Source organism: Phyllobates terribilis, unplaced genomic scaffold (genome assembly GCF_046119375.1).
Source record: "Phyllobates terribilis strain yellow unplaced genomic scaffold, ASM4611937v1 Scaffold_7__3_contigs__length_470593459, whole genome shotgun sequence".
NCBI classification, from domain to species: Eukaryota; Metazoa; Chordata; class Amphibia; order Anura; family Dendrobatidae; genus Phyllobates; species Phyllobates terribilis.
In genome coordinates, this window is record NW_027362767.1 from 130,962,188 (window position 1) to 130,975,082 (window position 12,895).

The window sequence follows — 12,895 nt, forward strand, 5'->3', positions numbered from 1 at the left end:
TTTTTTGTGACTGTGGGTTCATAGTGGAGGTTTTGGCTATTCTAAATGACATGATGTTTTTTTTGCTGGGCTTTAATACTTTTAATTATGAATTAATTATTATAGGACAAGATTTTTTAAGACAAAAGAATAGTCGCTTAACTTGGATATTATTTGCAGTTCTAAAGGAGACAATCTGGGATGTAAGGAATTTACTTGTTTTTTTTAAAAAGTAATGTATCAGCAAATCAGACAGTTAAATTATTTCTGTCTAGACTTTTTGTAGTTTACTTATTTGATAAGAAAAGATTGGGTGAGGGAAAAGCCTAGAAAATGTGGGGTTTCTCAAGATGGAATACATACTGTAAGTGTTAAATGGTTTTATGTCATTTATTAAAGAGGTTTTTGTTTCCATATGATAATAGTTAACCCACAGGTTTAATGAGTCACCCAAAGTGAAATGAATAGCCGGTTTGGGTAGCTAGACTGATTTAGAAAAAAAAAAAAATCTTTTCTTATCATTTTAATATCTGATACGTCCTCTATACATCCACCTATTTTCACACATTCTCTTTCTCTTCTCCCCCCTAATGTCCCATACGCCTCAAGACCGGGAAGGGTGGGGGGTAGAGAGGGTAACTAATTATTGAACAAACGAGCAAAGGTCCCCCCTGCTTCCCAGTCTGTAGGCTCCCTTCAGACTGTAGCTGACTGCAGCAGCACAGCTAGATAAAAGCCAGGAGCCCATTATGACACGTGCAATGTCTGTTCGGTTCTTCTATTCTTGCATTATTCCATTGTCCCATTGTTAGGGGGCAATGGGACATTGGAATAATGCAAGAATGGAAGAATGGAACAGACACTGCACGTGTCACAATGGGCTCCTGGCTTTTATCTACCTGTGCTGCAGCAGCCAGCTTCAGTTTGTAGGGAGCCTACAGAATGGGAAGCAGGGGGGACCGCTGCTCGTTTGTTCATTTGTTCATTAAGTAGTTATCCTCTCTACCCCCCCCCCCCGGTCTTTCGCATGGAACATTGGGAGAGGGGGAGAATGTGTGAAAATAGGTGGACTTATGCAGATTAAAAATGTTTGGGGTGCATCTGCAACATGCAGTATAGTTGTGGGTTTTAAGGTGTCTATTGATGAACGACATGTCTTCCTAAGGGGAGTCTTTGACCCTATCCCTACAATGGATGCTTTCTTGGGGCCAGGGTGCAGCCCTACGCCAAAACCAATTCAGGTAATCGCTTCTCGGCCTTTTGGCTAAGATCAAGTGTAGTATCTTTTCTTATCAGTTTAATATCTGATACGTCCCCTATAAGTCCATCTATTTTCACACATTCTCCTCTCCCGCATAATGTCCCACGCGTCTCAAGACCGGGAAGGGTGGGGGGTAGAGAGGGTAACTAATTATTGAACAAACGAGCAGTGGTCCCCTCTGCTTCCCAGTCTGTAGGCTCCCTACAGACTGAAGCTGGCTGCTGCAGCACAGCTAGATATAAGCCAGGAGCCCATTATGACACATGCAATGTCTGTTCCATCCTTCCATTCTTGTATTATTCCATTGTCCCATTGTTAGGGGGCAATGGAACAATGGGACAATGGAAAAATGCAAGAATGCAAGAATGGAAGAATGGAACAGACATTGCATGTGTCATAATAGGCTCCTGGCTTTTTTCTGGCATTGCTGCAGCAGCCAGCTTTAGTTTGTAGGGAGCCTACAGACTGGGAAGCAGGGGGGTCCGCTGCTCATTTGTTCATATCCTCTCTACCCCCCTTCCCGGTCTTGAGGCGCGTGGGACATTGGGGGGGGGGAATGTGTGAAAATAGGTGGACTTATGCAGATTAAAAGCGTGTGGGGTGCATCTGCAACAAGCAGTATAGTTGTGGGTTTTAAGGTGTCTATTGATGAACAACATGTCTTCCTATGGGGAGTCTTTATCCCTATCCCTACAATGGGTGCCTTCTTGGGGCCAGGGTGCAGCAATAGGCCAAAACTAATTCAGGTAATGGCTTCTCTGCCTTTTGGCTAAGATCAAGTGCAGTGATCTAGCAGTTGCTGCCTTGGTCTTGGTTGAGAGGTGCCTGGGGTGCCCGGCTCCTTGGCATAGGGTGATCGCTGCACCTATCGGTGTGGCTTCACCCCCCTGCTGCTATTGGGGAGTCGGCTTAGTCCCTGGGCAACAAGAGGTGATCACTTTGCCACTACATTGAGTTGTAGGGGGCAACTGTCCCCATACATAGCTGTGGAGACAACATTTGGAAACAATGGAAGACTGGAGGAATACCGGAAGGAAAATGGAGTTCTGGGAAATGAAGAACTGCTTGCAATTTTTTCTGGAGAAAGATGGGAAGAAGACTGTTTTGAATGAAGAAAAGGTTATGCAAATGCTGGAGGATTATGGTATTACGCAAAAGTGAAGTATTGTGTATGCAAGAAATCAAGTGGGGAAAAGTGCTGGATGTGACTTTAAAGGAAGAAGAGTTGTGTTTGCAATTTTTTGAAGAATGGCAAGTAAGAGGCGGGAAGCTAAAGTATGAAGTCTGATTTTTTGTTTCTATTATTAAAATGCCAAGAAGTCTTATTGTTTCGATGGACGATCCCTTCATTGATGAAGCATTAATCTTGAAGGAGTTAAAGGTACAGACAAGGTTGGTGAATTTTCAAAAGAAGTATGTCAATAAAGTTGGGATATGAAACAGTAAGCGGAGATTTTCAGTGTGGATGAAAAGAGGGGAGGAGTTTTTGGTTGGTAAATTTTTGGTGAACGGTAAGCCTGGTTTTTGTTATTAGGAAATGTGGGATAAAAAGGAAGAGAATCTGCAGCTGTTGGAAAGTAGTGGAAAATGGAATGAAGTGGTAAAATAAGAAGGAAACAAGGAGGTAAAGGAAAGTGAAGGAATTGTAGTTAAAAATGAAAATCAAGGAGGAAAAGGTTTTGAAAACAGGAAGGATAAAACCGAGGACGAAAGTATGGAGACGCAGAAAGTTTTATGTAGGCTTATGGGATTTAAAAAGAAAGCTGTTAAAATGGAAAATGAAGATGGAGGAATAGAAGAAAGTGGGTGCAAATGTGGATATGAACAGATCGTTAAATAGGGAAAAGGAAGAAAATATAAGCGGAAAAATTCTGGATGACTTTTTGAGTGTCAATTGGAAGAAAGAAAAGAAGAAAGTAAGTTTATGAGGAAACTTTTCTGTTGGAAATGTTGGTATAACTGTTTGTTGCTTTTTGGTTTTGGAAAATAGATATTTGGTTGAGTGTATGAAACTGAGTATGGTTTAGTTGAATGAAGTTTACTAAGTATTGTTTCTACGAAAATCTGTATTGTGTACAGAAATTAAGTTGTATTTTGTTTTTATATATAAGGTTTTGGTTTCAAGATGATGAATATCAGCTGCCTACAATACGTGTTATGTTATTGAGCGTTGATTTCTGATGAAACCTTATCTTTTCTTATCAGCTTAATATCTGATACTTCCCCTATACATCGACCTATTTTCACACATTCTCCTCTCCTCTCCCCTCTAATGTCCCACGCACCTCAAGACCGGGAAGGGTGGGGGTGAGAGAGGGTAACTAATTATTGAACAAGCGAGCAGCTGTCCCCCCTGCTTCCTAGTCTGTAGGCTCCCTACAAACTGAAACGGGGCTGCTGCAGCACAGTTAGATAAAAGCCAGGAGCCCATTATGACCCGTGCAATGTCTGTTCCATTCTTCCATTCTTGCATTATTCCATTGTCCCATTGTTAGGGGGCAATGGAACAATGGAATAATGCAAGAATGGAAGAATGGAACAGACATTGCACGTGTCATAATGGGCTCCTGGCTTTTATCTGGCAGTGCTGCAGCAACCAGCTTCAGTCTGTAGGAAGCCTACAGACTGGGAAGCTGGGGGGACCGCTGCTTGTTTGTTCATTATTTAATTATCGTCTCTACCACGCTTCCTGGTCTTGAGGCGCGTGGGACATTGGGGGGAGGGGGGGGGGATGTGTGAAAATAGGTGGACTTATGCAGATTAAAAACGTGTGGGATGCATCTGCAACAAGCAGTATAGTTGTGGGTTTTAAGGTGTCTATTGATGAACAGCATGTCTTCCTTAGGGGAGTCTTTGTCCCTATCCCTACAATGGGTGCCTTCTTGGGGCCAGGGTGCAGCCATAGGCCAAAACCAATTCAGGTAATTGCTTCTCTTCCTTTTGGCTAAGATCAAGTGTAGTATCTTTTCTTATCAGTTTAATATCTGATACGTCCATCTACACTGCTCAAAAAAATAAAGGGAACACTTAACCAACAGAATATAACTCCAAGTAAATCAAACTTCTGTGAAATCAAACTGTCCACTTAGGAAGAAACATTGATTGTCAATCATTTTCACATGCTGTTGTGCAAATGGAATAGACAATAGATGGAAATTATTTTCAATTATCAAGACACCCTCAATAAAGGAGTGGTTCTGCAGGTGGGGACCACAGACCACATCTCAGTACAAATGCTTTCTGGCTGATGTTTTGATCACTTTTGAATGTTGGGTGTGCTTTCACACTCGTGGTAGCATGAGACGGACGCTACAACCCACAGAAGTTGCTCCGGTAGTGCAGCTCATCCAGGATGGCACATCAATGCGAGCTGTGGCAAGAAGGTTTGCTGTGTCTGTTAGCGTAGTGTCCAGAGGCTGGAGGTGCTACCAGGAGACAGGCCAGTACAAGAGGAGACGTGGAGGGGGCCTTAGGAGGGCAACAACCCAGCAGCAGGACCGCTACCTCCGCCTTTGTGCAAGGAGGAACAGGAGGAGCACTGACAGAGCCCTGCAAAATGACCTCCAGCAGGCCACAAATGTGCATGTGTCTGCACAAACGGTTAGAAACCGACTCCATGAGGGTGGTATGAGGGCCCGATGTCCACAGATGGGGGTAGCGCTCATAGCCAAACACCGTGCAGGACGCTTGGCATTTGCCACAGAACACCAGAATTGGCAAAGTCGCCACTGGCGCCTTGTGCTCTTCACAGATGAAAGCAGGTTCACAATGAGCACATGTGACAGACGTGACAGAGTCTGGAGATGCCGTGGAGAGCGATCTGCTGCCTGCAACATCCCTCAGCATGACCGGTTTGGCAGTGGGTCAGTAATGGTGTGGGGTGGCATTTCTTTGGAGGGCCGCACAGCCCTTCATGTGCTCGCCAGAGGTAGCCTGACTGTCATTAGGTGCCGAGATGAGATCCTCAGACCCCTTGTGAGACCATATGCTGGTGCAGTTGGCCCTGGATTCCTCCTAATGCAGGACAATGCCAGACCTCATGTGGCTGGAGTGTGTCAGCAGCTCCTGCAAGATGAAGGCTTTGAAGCTATGGACTGGCCCGCCCGTTCCCCAGACCTGAATCCGATTGAGCACATCTGGGACATCATGTCTCGCGCCATTCACAAACGTCACGTTGCACCACAGACTGTCCAGGAGTTGGTGGATGCTTTAGTCCAGGTCTAGGAGGGGGTCCCACAGGAGACCATCCGAAACCTCATCAGGAGCATGCCCAGGCGTTGTATGGAGGCCATACAGGCACGTGGAGGCCACACACAATACTGAGCCTCATTTTGACTTGTTTTAAGGACATTACATCAAAGTTGGATCAACCTGTAGTGTGTTTTTCCACTTTAATTTTGGGGGTGACTCCAAATCCAGGCCTCCATTGGTTAATAAATTTGATGTTTATTGATGATTTTTGTGTGATTTTTTTGTCAGCACATTCAACTTTGTACAGAACAAAGTATTCAATGAGAATATTTCATTCACTCAGATCTAGGATGTGTTATTTGAGTCTTTCCTTTATTGTTTGAGCAGTGTATTTTCACTAGTGATGAGTGAGAATGTTCGCTACTGCTCGGTGCTCGCCCAAGCATGTCACTGCTCAACATGCTCGGTGCTCGTCAAGTATTTACTGGGTTGCTCGGCGGGAGCTCTGGTCTTCTCCCTGCATGTTTGGTGCTCTTTACAGGGCCAATGAACATGCAGGGATTGCCTGCCACTCACTTTAATGCCGTATCCATCTCAACAAACAGTCCTTCTGAGGACTAATCCATCTGCAGAGATATCAGGCAGGCAGTGTATATAGGCAGGCAGGGTATATAGCAGACAGCAGTGAACATAGCACAAGAGGCTCCATTCCAGTTTTGTCTGCTGCTGCTGTTAGATATTTCTAGAAATAGGCCCAGGTCTCAGGGGCCAGGAATAATTTTTTTTGGACGATAATCCTCATTATTTGCTTAAAAAGCAATCCAGAGAACACAGTTTTTCTGCGCATTTTGCTTGTTGGCACTGCAGAATATAGCCAGGTCCTTTCCATATTACAGCGCTAAAAATCCAGCTAGTTAAAACTGTGTTTTCTCGTCACAGGGATCACATATACGTTTTCAGAAAATACTGCCATTTTTGACCTCAATTAAAAAAAATTTCAGTGTGTCAGTGAAGCAATTGACACCAGTTTGCTGTTCAAAATAGTTGCCAACAGGCCAGGTATTTAAAACTGTGCTTTCTCCGTCACAAGGATCACATATACGTTTTCAGAAAATACTGCCATTTCTGACCTCCATTAAAAATTTGTTTCAGTGTGTCATTGAAGAAATTGACACCAGTTTGCTGTTCAAAATAGTTACCTACAGGCCAGGTATTTAAAACTGTGGTTTGTCTGTCACACAGATCACATATAAGTTCGCTCCAAATTCAGCCATTTGTTGTTGACGCGCCCCCTGGGCCAGTGCTGTTTGGGGATTACCCGGAGCCGGATCAGATGGGGGTTGTAGTCTCCGAGTGGCGGCGACCCGGTCCGTGCCCAGGGTGTCAAACTCAGTGTGTGGCAGTCTTTACAGATGTTATAGTTGTTCTTAGTGTCGACTACGCCACCCGTTGACTTGCGGTCAAAAGGCCGCCGCTGCAGCAGGGTCCTCTGAGGCTGGTGGTATATGTGCAGCTGTGGTAGTATAACCCCCAACGGGAGGGGTATAGCCTCAGGGGGTCAGGTGTAGAGGATGGTGGTAGTGGTGGTGCAGTGTGGATGGTAAGAAGACTCAGAGTCGGGCTGTGCAGTTCAGGGTTTTTACTTACTGCTGTTCTGTTGGTCACTCTGGCCTTGAGTGACCGCCCGAGCCGTGCTGCGTCCACCAGGTCCTGGACTCGGCCAACCCCCAAGCAATTCTGGAGCGTGGTCCTGAGCTCCCTTTCTGACTGTCCTCTCTACTGGCCGTTCCCACCAGGGGTCCACTTATGTCCGGCTCCCTCGGGTCTCCTGTTGGGTGAACCTTCTTTGGCTTCCCTGACCCTATGCTCGGTGTGCCTTCTTAGTGGACTTGGTGAGGGGCTGCTCCACATGTAATGTCGCAGCCTCCGGTTCTTAGTTGAGGGTAGTTTCTCTCCTCCACTAATTTGGGATCCGGTTCCCTTGCGTGCCAACCCTTCACCCTTCTGGTTGTATACTGGGTTCTTGGGGTTCCTTCTTCTCCCCCTCTGGGTCCTTCTCTTCTCCTCTCTCTCTTCTCTCTGCAGGCGCTCCTGGACCTCTCTCAGGACTGACTGACCCTCTACAGAAGACTGACCCTGATCTAAGATGGTGCCCACCTTATATACTCCCTCTATGTGTGAGCTCAGGTGACCAGCACCCAATGAGCTCCTAGCCTTACCCAGACTGCTCCCCCTATCTGCCCCTACACTACTGGGATGTTCCACCCCCCTCCCACTCCAGCCAGGGACAGACACTGTCGTACCTGCACATATACTGGTGGGAGTACCGTCGGTCTGTCCCCCGGAAATGGGATGTATGTAGTGTATGCAGCTATCTGAGCTCAGTCCCACACTCCATCCTTACCCGGGAGTGGAATACCACACCTCTGGCTTGAGGTGTAATACCCCTGTAGCAGCCGAGTCCTCAGGGTCCTACATTCCCCCCTGGTAAACCACAGCACGTCCTCGGGCTGTAAGAGAATAAAACATCCATAAACATACAATTTTTTTCATAACAACATAAACATATAAAACATTATATATATATTTCTGCAGCATAAAACTTTTTCATATAAACATTCTTGTAAACTTTCTTGTTCCTCCGGCCACGGTGCAACTTGTGACCGGGTAAAGTGCGACAGTCTCTTGTAGAATAACACAGCTTTCCTATAAAACCAGTAGGGGGCGCCTTAAAAAGCGCAACTATATACAAGGGGAAATATGGCCGCTCTCAGTCCTCGACCAGTGGGGAAAAGGGATGGCTGTTCACAGTCCTCAGCCTGTGGGGAGATGGGACACACTGTAACTGTTCACTGGTCCCAACGGGGACTATATTTTAACTAGCAGCAGTAACAGTTCTTATACCCCGACGGGTAACTATGTATAGTCTCTTTACCGTACTTTAATGACGGCGTACTCCTGCTCCTCCTTCACACTGTAGCTCCTCCTCCGTCAGCCGGTGTACATGGAGGGCGTAGGGTCCTTTGGCACACTTGTGCCGGGTGAACGTGACCTCGTCCCCTACATATAGGTCACGACCTCTGTGTCCCTCCGGCAGATGGGACTCCACGTCTCTTCTGGTCACAAAGACTTCGCCGGGGGTGTGGTGATCCCTGATGAAGCCCCAACCGTGCTGCAGTTGGAATTTAATCACAGTCCCGGTGGCACGGGGACCATGAGCTGCACGGGGGTCTCTCCTGGTCCTGCTCTTCTGCCCTGCGCTCTGTTCCTGCAGCCGCTGCTCACGGACCCGCCTCTCTCTCCGTTCTTGCTCGAAGACTGCCAACTGCTGGCGGCAGCACTCTGCACGCTCCGCTGCAGCCGCCCGGGTTTCTTGAGTGAACCCGATGAGGTCTCCTCCTGCGGGGTCCCACTCAAACTGCGCCTCCTCTAACGAGAGCGGGGTCATCTTGACGGGCGCCGGGATCAGGGGCTCATCCAGAGGTCTTTCTTTCCAGAGTCGGGGATGGTGGAACTCCGGTGGCCACACAAAGGGCTGCCCATCCGGGCATGTGTGCTGGGCAAATAGGTCTTCACCCAGGTGTGGCGCTGTGGACGTTGAGGGCGCTGTTTTGGTGGCGGCGCCCGGGTTCACCAGGCCTTGCGACCAGGCTTGGGGCACCCTGAATGTAAAGGGCACCGTGAAGACGGCGGCGCCCGGGGTTACTTGGCCCAGCGACCAGGCCGGTGGCTCAGTGGAGGTAGAGGGCGCTGTTGATACTAGACCTTGCGACCAGGCCGGTGGCTCAGTGGAGGTAGAGGGCGCTGTTGGTACTAGACCTTGCGACCAGGCCGGTGGTGTTTCCTGCTTTGCCGCGCTCAGGGTTGAGGCGCGTGACGTCACAGGGGTCGCGGCCGTGGCTTCTGCTTGAGGCCTTGTCTGGAGCGGTGACGATGCAGCGACGGGCACGGCAGGGGGAATTTCGGGCTCTGCGACGGGGAGCTGGGGCAGGCACGCGGTTTCTCGGCTCGGGGTAGTGACGTCCCCTTTACCTGCCTCCATCTGTCCAGCTCCCTTCTCGGCGCCGTCTCCGGCCTTCACTCCTCCTGCACCATCCTCAGAGGCGGTCTGTCTCCTCGTCTCGGGTGGCGTGCTTCGCTGGCGGGTTCTTGCCTGCAGGGCCATCTCTCGGCTCCACTCCGTCAGCGTCTCTCGCTGCACCTGGGCCATCCTCCATGCGAGGCGCTCCAGCGCGGTCTGCGCACACTCCCGGTCTCGGGGGAGCTGTGCCAGGATCTCCACTAAGCCTAGTGGGGTTGTTGCTTGCAGCAGGCTCCTGACCACAGGGTCGGTGCTGCCTGACTCTCCTTCCATCTCCGGGTACGACTTCTCCGGAGTCCTCTCCAGACTTCTTGTCTCCGGGTGCGCTCTCTCCAGACTTCTCCAGGCTGCACCCATCTTCGCTCTCTTGTTCTGTCTCCGCCCACATTGAAGGTGGTCCCGGGGCAACTTTGTGATTGTCAGTTCCAGGGGCAATTCTCTCACGCTGATGGACATCTCTAGCATCACAGTCTCCGTTGGTGGGGGCGGTTTCCGCTTTTGGCGCCATTCCTTGACCTGGCCCACGATGGGAGGTGACCTCTTGCCACCCTCTGGCACGCCCATAATGGCGTCTGCTCTTCCAAGGCGGGAAATCTTCTGGAAATGGCGGGAATCGTCTCCCAGTGGCGGGAAACTCCGTGGATGGCGGGAAAAAGCTGCAGATGGCGGGCAACCGGCGGGAAACGATCCGTGATGGCGTCCCATGGCGGGGACCCTCTGGAACCGGCGGGAGACTTCTTCTTGAGGTAAATTTGAACTTTTCTTCAGGCACGCAGTACCCGGTGGTTGCGGGCACGAAATCCTGCCGACTACGCCAAAGTTGACGCGCCCCCTGGGCCAGTGCTGTTTGGGGATTACCCGGAGCCGGATCAGATGGGGGTTGTAGTCTCCGAGTGGCGGCGACCCGGTCCGTGCCCAGGGTGTCAAACTCAGTGTGTGGCAGTCTTTACAGATGTTATAGTTGTTCTTAGTGTCGACTACGCCACCCGTTGATTTGCGGTCAAAAGGCCGCCGCTGCAGCAGGGTCCGCTGAGGCTGGTGGTATATGTGCAGCTGTGGTAGTATAACCCCCAACGGGAGGGGTATAGCCTCAGGGGGTCAGGTGTAGAGGATGGTGGTAGTGGTGGTGCAGTGTGGATGGTAAGAAGACTCAGAGTCGGGCTGTGCAGTTCAGGGTTTTTACTTACTGCTGTTCTGTTGGTCACTCTGGCCTTGAGTGACCGCCCGAGCCGTGCTGCGTCCACCAGGTCCTGGACTCGGCCAACCCCCAAGCAATTCTGGAGCGTGGTCCTGAGCTCCCTTTCTGACTGTCCTCTCTACTGGCCGTTCCCACCAGGGGTCCACTTATGTCCGGCTCCCTCGGGTCTCCTGTTGGGTGAACCTTCTTTGGCTTCCCTGAACCTATGCTCGGTGTGCCTTCTTAGTGGACTTGGTGAGGGGCTGCTCCACATGTAATGTCGCAGCCTCCGGTTCTTAGTTGAGGGTAGTTTCTCTCCTCCACTAATTTGGGATCCGGTTCCCTTGCGTGCCAACCCTTCACCCTTCTGGTTGTATACTGGGTTCTTGGGGTTCCTTCTTCTCCCCCTCTGGGTCCTTCTCTTCTCCTTTCTCTCTTCTCTCTGCAGGCGCTCCTGGACCTCTCTCAGGACTGACTGACCCTCTACAGAAGACTGACCCTGATCTAAGATGGTGCCCACCTTATATACTCCCTCTATGTGTGAGCTCAGGTGACCAGCACCCAATGAGCTCCTAGCCTTACCCAGACTGCTCCCCCTATCTGCCCCTACACTACTGGGATGTTCCACCCCCCTCCCACTCCAGCCAGGGACAGACACTGTCGTACCTGCACATATACTGGTGGGAGTACCGTCGGTCTGTCCCCCGGAAATGGGATGTATGTAGTGTATGCAGCTATCTGAGCTCAGTCCCACACTCCATCCTTACCCGGGAGTGGAATACCACACCTCTGGCTTGAGGTGTAATACCCCTGTAGCAGCCGAGTCCTCAGGGTGCTACATTGTGACTGCAGAAGATATTGTCCTCCGTTTAAAATGGGCAAGGCTTGTGGTAAGGGACGAGGAACTGAACGTGATGGTGATGATGGTGCATGCAGAGGCCGAGGCCGTGGGAAAGCTGAAATTGTGCCAAAACGAACACCCACATCTTCTCGCTCGACCTTCCTGTCCCAATTAATAGGGGACTGCAGAACACCACTATTGAACACAGAGCAGTGTGAAAAGGTTATTGGTTGGATAGCGAATAATGCTTCAAGTCACTTAGCTACCACGACCATCTTGTCTTCCACACGGTCAAGTCTCAGTAGCTGTGAGTCTGGACCGCATATTCCTCACCCTGAACCTCCTTCAAAGGGGATAAAAGGTGTTTGAGTAATTGGAGGCCAATTACCCTTCTGAACGCCAATTATAAGGTATTCAGTAAAATTTTGGAGTGTCGGATGCGTGTGGTTATAGCTGATGTGGTTGGTAAAGATCAAGTGTGAGCATTGCCTGGTTGATGTATGATGGATAATCTGTGTCTTTTAAGAGATGTGTTGTGGGATTGTAAAGTAAGAAAACAGAAGTGTATGGTGATGACTGTTGACTTTGAAAAGGCGTTTGATCGTGTGTCTCGTGTTTCCATTTGAGGTTTAGCGTACAATAGGTTTTCCGGAGAAATTTGTGCGTGCCGTGAGAGGATTGCATGGGGAGGTGGTGAGTGAATGTCTGGTGAATGGGTTTTGGAGTGAGAAAGTGTGTATTAGGTCTGGCGTGAGGCAAGGTTGCCCCATGTCACCGGTATTATTTGTGTGTGTGATTGAGCCACTGCTGTGTATGATTCGGAAAGAGAAAGTGGTGCGTGGTTTGTTAGTGCCGGGGAGTGGTGGAATGACTCTGAAAGTCCTAGGATATATGGATGATGTGGTAGTGGTGAGTGAGAGTGTGGCCTCTATGGAGAGAGTAAAATTGTTGTTGAATTTTTTTTGTGGCACGTCAGAGTTTTGTGTGAATTGGAATAAATGCATGTTTAAATGTTTTGGTGACAATAGGATTAAGATGGATGGTGTGGCTTGTGTGGATGGTGCAATTAAAGTGTTGGGAGTTTTTTTTAATGGTGATTTGAAAGGTTATGAGAGTTGAGATGAATGTGGTGAGCGGATTGTGCAGAAGATGAATTTTTGGAAGTTACGTTCTTTGTCTTTGGTAGGGAAGGTTCTTATTATTAAGGCTGTTATTCTCCCTATTTTGCTTTACGTTTCTTGTATCTTTCCAGTGCCCTATAGGAAAATATAAAAAGTGGAGAAACTAATTTTTGTGTTTTTTTGGGGCAGTAGCATGGAAAGACTTAAGAGGGAGATTTTGTTTAAGCAATATTTGCATGGGGGA

The 12,895-nt window shown here is 48.9% G+C and overlaps 2 pseudogenes; both read left to right on the top strand.

The window, feature by feature from the left end:
- Positions 1-1,223: 1,223 nt before the first annotated feature.
- On the top strand, positions 1,224-1,324 carry LOC141155640 (U2 spliceosomal RNA; annotated as a pseudogene).
- Positions 1,325-4,164: 2,840 nt separating this feature from the next.
- Positions 4,165-4,269, top strand: LOC141155649 (U2 spliceosomal RNA; annotated as a pseudogene).
- The last annotated feature ends 8,626 nt before the right edge of the window (positions 4,270-12,895 follow it).